The 6512-nt window shown below is 41.4% G+C and overlaps 1 protein-coding gene across 1 annotated transcript in view; it reads right to left on the bottom strand.

Annotated features, from left to right (window-relative positions):
* Positions 1–6512, bottom strand: part of LOC127365358 (uncharacterized) — a 168282-nt gene that overhangs the window by 88204 nt on the left and 73566 nt on the right. The gene's annotated exons all lie outside the window — the stretch shown is intronic.

Genomic DNA, 6512 nt, shown 5'->3' with positions numbered 1-6512 from the left:
TGATTTCACTGAGTGTGCTGTAAATGGTTGCCCTGTGTGCCTGTTTTTAAACTTTACTAATTAGACATGATGTGCTTGTAATTAATGCTGTGACTTAATAATTAATCACTCCTGATGAAACGTAGTTTGGAGAGCAGACAGACTTCAAGACTCCAGATTACAGACAGGAAGTTGTGTAGTTTAAACTGTACAGAGATTCAATTCAATTTTCAATTTGATTTTATATGTATAGCGCCAATTCATAACAGAAGTTATCTCAGGACACTTTTCAAATAGAGCACGTCTAGACCGAACTCTTTATAACATTATTTACAGAGACCCAACAGTACCACCATGAGCAAGACCTTGGAGACAAGGGCAAGGAAACACTGCCTGTTAAAAGGCAGAAACCTAGGACAGATCCTCCGGCTCTAGGTGGGTGGTCGTCTGTCTCGACCAGTTGGGGTGAAATAGAGAGAGAGACAGACAGACAGACGCACAGCAACAACCGTATTGGCAATGGCAATCTAGCAGGACCATGGCAGGAAGCTCCACCAGGATCGATATGAACCTGCGAGATGAGAAAGCACAAGAAGAAGAAGGAAGAGAGGAGGAGCTCAGTGCAACCACAAGTAGCCCAGCATTCAGAGAACGTAGTGTTCTAGTGGGGTAATCGGGTACTATGAGCTCTTTAAGATATGAAGGGGCCTGACCATGAAGAGCTTTATAGGTGAGGAGGAGGATTTTAAATTCTATTCTACATTTTACAGGGAGCCAATGCAGAGAAGCTAGTACAGGAGAGATGTGATCTCTTTTTCTAGTTCCTGTCAGTACTCGTGCTGCAGCGTTCTGAATTAATTGGAGCGTTTTAATGGACTTATTGGGGCAACCTGATAATAAAGAGTTGCAGTAATCCAGCCTTGAAGTAACAAATGCATGGATTAGTTTTTCTGCATCTGTCTGTGATAGTATGTGTCTAATTTTTGTAATATTACGTAAATGAAAGAAGGCAGTCCCAGAGGTCTGCTTCATGTGGGAGTTAAATGACAAATTCTGATCAAAGTTAACTCCAAGATTCCTGACAGTGGTGCTAGAGGCCAAGGTAATGCCATCTAGAGTAACTATATCTTCAGACAGTGAGTCTCTAAGGTTTTTGGGGCCAAGAATAAGAATTTTAACATCAGAAAATTGCAGGTCATCCAGGATTTTATGTCCGTAAGACATGTTTGTAATTTAGATAATTGATTAATTTCATTGGGGTTGATCGATAAATATAACTGCGTATCATCTGCATAACAGTGAAAGTTAATGGAGTGATTCCTAATAATGTTGCCTAAAGGGAGCATATATAGAGTAAATAGTATTGGTCCAAGTACAGAACCTTGTGGAACTCCATGACTAACTGTAGTATTTATTGAAGATTCATCGTTAACATGTACAAACTGCGAACGATCTGATAAATATGACAAACCAGCTTAGTGCGGTTCCTTTAATGCCAATTTGATGCTCAAGTCTCTGTAAAAGAATATTATGGTCAATGGTGTCAAATGCAGCACTAAGATCTAATAATACAAGTACAGAGACAAGTCCATTGTCTGAAGCATTCAAATGATCATTATTAACTTTAACCAGAGCTGTCTCTGTGCTATGATGAACTCTAAATCCTGACTGAAAATCCTCAAATAAACTATTATTATGTAGAAAGTCACACAACTCTTTGGCGACTACTTTCTCCAGAATCTTAGAGAGGAAGGGTAGGTTAGAGATCGGTCTATAGTTGGCTAAAACCCCTGGGTCAAGAGTGGACTTTTTAAGAAGGGGTTTAATTACAGCTACTTTAAAGGACTGTGGTACATATCCTGATAATAAAGAAAGATTAATCATATCCAGTAAAGAAGTGCCAATTAAGGGAACAACTTCTTTAAGCAGCCTAGTTGGGATCTAACAGACAGGTTGATGGCTTCGATGAAGAAATGACTGAAGTTAACTGATGAAGATCGATAGCAGAAAAACAGTCTAAATATATATCTGAGTTTATATTAGTAAAAGTCCCTGAACTTGGAGAGCCACTGATAACTGTTGATGGTAGTTGGTGATACATTTTCTCTCTAATAGTAATAATTTTATTATAAAAGAAGCTCATGAAGTCATTGCTACTTAAGTTTATGGGGATATGTGGCTCAATAGAGCTGTGACTCTCTGTCAGCCTGGCTACAGTGCTGAAGAGGAACCTAGGGTTATTCTTATTATCTTCTATTAGTGTTGAGTAATAGGCTCCTCTGGCATTACGGAGGCCTTTCTATAAGTTTTAAGATTATCTTGCCAAATTGAGCGATATTCTGATAATTTCGAAGAACGCCATTTCCTTTCAGATTTCCTAGCTATTTGCTTTAACTGGCGGGTTTGGTGGTTATACCACGTTGCTATTCTCCTACTTTTTAATAATTTCCTTTTTATAGGAGCGATAGAGTCTAATGTTGATCGTAGTGAGCCTGCAGCACTATCGACAAGATTATCAATTTCAGAGGGACTAAAGTTGTTATAGGACTCTGTTAAATTCAGACATGGCATTGAATTAAACACTGAAGGAATCTCCTCCTTAAATTTAGCTACAGCACTGTCAGATAGACATCTGCTGTAGGAAGTTTTTCCTAATGGCTTATAATCAAATAGTATGAATTCAAAAGTTATTAAATAATGGTCAGATAGGAAAGGATTATGTGGGAAGACTATTAAATGTTCATTATCAATGCCATATGATAGAACAAGGTCAAGAGTGTGATTAAAACAATGAGTTGGTTTATTTACACTCTGACAGAAGCCAATTGAGTTTATTAATGAGATAAATGTGTTACTGAGGCTGTCATTGTTAACATCCACATGAATATTAAAATCACCTACAATAATTACTTTATCTGATTTAAGGACTAAACTTGATAAAAACTCTGAGAATTCAGTTATAAAATCAGAGTACGGTCCAGGAGCGCGGGACACTATAACAAATAGAACTGGCTGCAGTGTTTTCCAGTTTGGGTGAGAAAGACTAAGAACAAGGCTTTCAAATGAATTATAATTTAGTTTAGGTTTAGGGTCCATTAAAACGCTCGAATCATATATGGCTGCTACTCCACCTCCTCGGCCAGTTTCTCGAGGAATGTGAGTATTAATATGACTGGGGGGGTGGATTCATTTAGGCTAACATACTCCTCGTGGGACAACCAGGTCTCAGTAAGACAAAGTAAATCAATATCATAATCTGATATTAATTAATTCACTAAAACAGCTTTAGAGGACAGAGACCTGATATTTAACAGCCCACATTTCATTCTCTTATTTTGTGCTACTAAGGAGTTGGTTTTAATTTTTATTAGGTTTTTATGTTTAACTCCTCTTGTTTTTGTTTCTTTAAATAATTTAGGTGGTCGGGGGACAGACACAGTCTCTATGGGGTTTTGGGTGGGTGACTGTTCTAAAGAAAGCGCAGAGAAGTGTGTAAGACAGCAGCTCTGCTTCCTGGTCCCAACTCTGGACTGTCAGGTTTTAGAAATAAACTTCGCCATATTTCTAGATAAGAGAGCCGCTCCATCCAAAGTGGGATGGATGCCGTCTCTCCTAATCAGACCAGGTTTTCCCCAAAAAGGCTTCCAGTTATCAATGAAGCCCACATCGTTTTCTGGACACCACCTCGACAGCCAGCGGTGGAATGACGACATGCGGCTATACATGTCATCACTGGTCACATTGGGGAGGGGTCCAGAGAAAACTACGGAGTCCGACATTGTCTTAGCATAATTACACACCGACTCCACATTAATCTTAGTGACCTCCGATTGGCGTAAACGGGTGTCGTTACCGCCGACGTGGATAACAATCTTACTGTATTTACGTTTATCTTTAGCCAGCAGTTTTAAATTTGATTCAGTGTCGCCCGCTCTGGCCCCAGGGATACATTTAACTATGGCCGCTGGCTTCGCCAACTTCCCGTTTCTGACTATGGAGCTGCCAATAACCAGAGTTGGTTCCTCAGCGGGTGTGTCGCTGAGTGGGGACAATGTATTAGAAACATGAATGGGTTGGTGGTGAACTGTGGGCTTCGGCGTTTTAGTCTTCCTTCGCTCAGTCACCCAGCCTCCCTGTCTTCCCGGCTGCTCGGGATCTACCGAAGGACGGCTAACAGAAGCTACCTTCGGTTGGACCGCACTGGCTACTGGGGGCTGGCTAACTATAGCGGCTAAAGATATCTCTGTGGTGCGGTACCGTTCCTCTAACTTACTAAGCCTCACCTCCAGCGCAGTAAATAAACTACACTTAATACAAGAACCATTATCATTAAAGGAGGCAGAGGAATAACTGAACATCTGACACACTGAGCAGGACAGAGGAGAGGGAGAGGGAGAAGCCATAGCTAATGCTAATGAAGCTAGCGTCAGTGAAAACTTTTGAAAATAGCGAAAAAGTGAAAAAGTCGCTAAAAGAAGGAGTAACTCCGAGTGCTTAGGTAGAACTAGTCTACGTTTACTCGTTAAGCTGGAAAATAACCGCTGTAATGAGTAAAACAAATTTAGATTTAGTGTTCACTGACAGAGCTACAGCACCAAACAGTGTACACAGAGCAGGAAGGAAACTGGGAATGAGTCAGTACGCTTACCGTAGCACGTCCTGTATGATACACTTAACACATGTATATTTTGAGAAGTGGCCCCCTCACCCCATACTCCCGCAGCACTTCCCACAGGATATTCAATTAAATTAAATTAAATTACATTTTATTTGTATAGCGCCAATTCATAACAGAAGTTATCTCAGGACACTTTTCAAATAGAGCAGGTCTAGACCGAACTCTTTATAAGACAGGATATCCTGGGGAACCCGGTCATATGCATCTCCAAATCCACAAAGCACATGTAGACCAGATGGGCATACTCCCAGGCCCCTTCCAGGACAGCTGAGAGAGTAAAAAGTTGGTCTGTTGTTCCACGACCAGGACGAAACCCACACTGTTCTTCAGTCAGAGGTTCGACAATGACTCATATCATGATAAAAAATAAATTTCTGTGTGATCTAGCGGAAAGCTTTATGGCACAGCAGAGGGGCTCAGTGTTTCTACCACAGACAAATGGCCAAATGGACAGCTCTGTGAAATATAGTATGGAAGGCTTCAAATATATGATCGCATAAAGAAATGAAAATGACGGAACATCACAAACAAAGTATTCATCCCCAAACGAAGAATTCCCAGCAAACACCCAGAAAGAGTGAAAAGAGTTACTTTTCCCTCCGTGGGAGAAACTCAGAGTAGCAGGGAAGTGCATGGAGAACCGTATGTTCATGTTAATAAGTTGTTGGCACACACCGTTAAACGAACATCGCATTTCTTTGACTCCGCTCGCCAGATCCTGTTGGATGAATATGGTCTGTCCCTCATGTGTCAGCAGTCCTTTCTCCTTGGCCATGGCGAGGATCCTCATCTTGTCCCTCAGGTCGTGCAGCTTGATGATCACTGTGCGGGGCCAGTCAGGCTTTGGCGTGCCAAGGGTCCTGTGGGAACGGTCAATTTTAATGATACCCCGCTTGGTCTCCAGGCTCAGCAGTGTGGGTAGCCAGTTCTCAAAAAACATAACCGGCTGTCGGCCCTCCGCATTTTCTCTAAGGTTGTAGATTAAAATGTTGTCTCTGCGGCTACGTCTCTCAATATCAATGCTCCTCTCCGTCAGCACACGCCATTATGCCTAGATTTAAAACCTACTACTCCATGCACTCTGTCTCTTTGCTAATAGATCTCATAATTTGGTTACAGTTTACTGTGTTATTTCCACTCCAGCTAAGCCCCTTATCCCAGTTGCCTGTGCTCTTCTGAATGCAAAGTCTATGGCTAATAAATCCTTAATTCTCAATGATCTGATTACATACCATAACCTTGATTTCCTGTTTCTTACTGAAACCTGGCTAAAGCCTGGGGGAGAAGACCCCATCTGCTTTATAATAATTTACTGTCCCCCCAATTCCAACTCCAACAGTGGTTTCCTCACTGAATTGTCTGAGCTACTGTCCTCTCTCGTACTCAAATTTGACAAGGCCATTATAGCTGGTGACTTTAACATTCATATTGATAAAACTTCAAATCCATTTGCCACTGACTTCTTAAACATTTGTTACTGTTGTTGCTGTGCACCTGTCTGTCTGTCTGTCTCTCTCTCTCTCTCTCTCTCTCTCTCTCTCTCTCACCCCAACTGGTCGAGACAGACGACCACCCACCTAGAGCCGGAGGTTCTGTCCCAGGTTTCTGCCTTTTAACAGGCAGTTTTTCCTTACCCTTGTCGCCAAGTGCTTGCTCATGGTGGTACTGTTGGGTCTCTGTAATTAATGTTAAAGAGTTCGGTCTAGACCTGCTCTATTTGAAAAGTGTCCTGAGATAACTTCTGTTATGAATTGGCGCTATACAAATAAAATTGAATTGAATTGAATTGAATTTGTAAATCTTTTAACCTTGTGCAACATGTCTCAGGCCCTACACATAACCGTGGGCACACCCT

This window comes from Dicentrarchus labrax, unplaced genomic scaffold (assembly GCF_905237075.1).
Source record: "Dicentrarchus labrax unplaced genomic scaffold, dlabrax2021, whole genome shotgun sequence".
NCBI lineage: Eukaryota > Metazoa > Chordata > Actinopteri > Moronidae > Dicentrarchus > Dicentrarchus labrax.
This window is presented reverse-complemented; position numbering and strand designations above follow the sequence as displayed.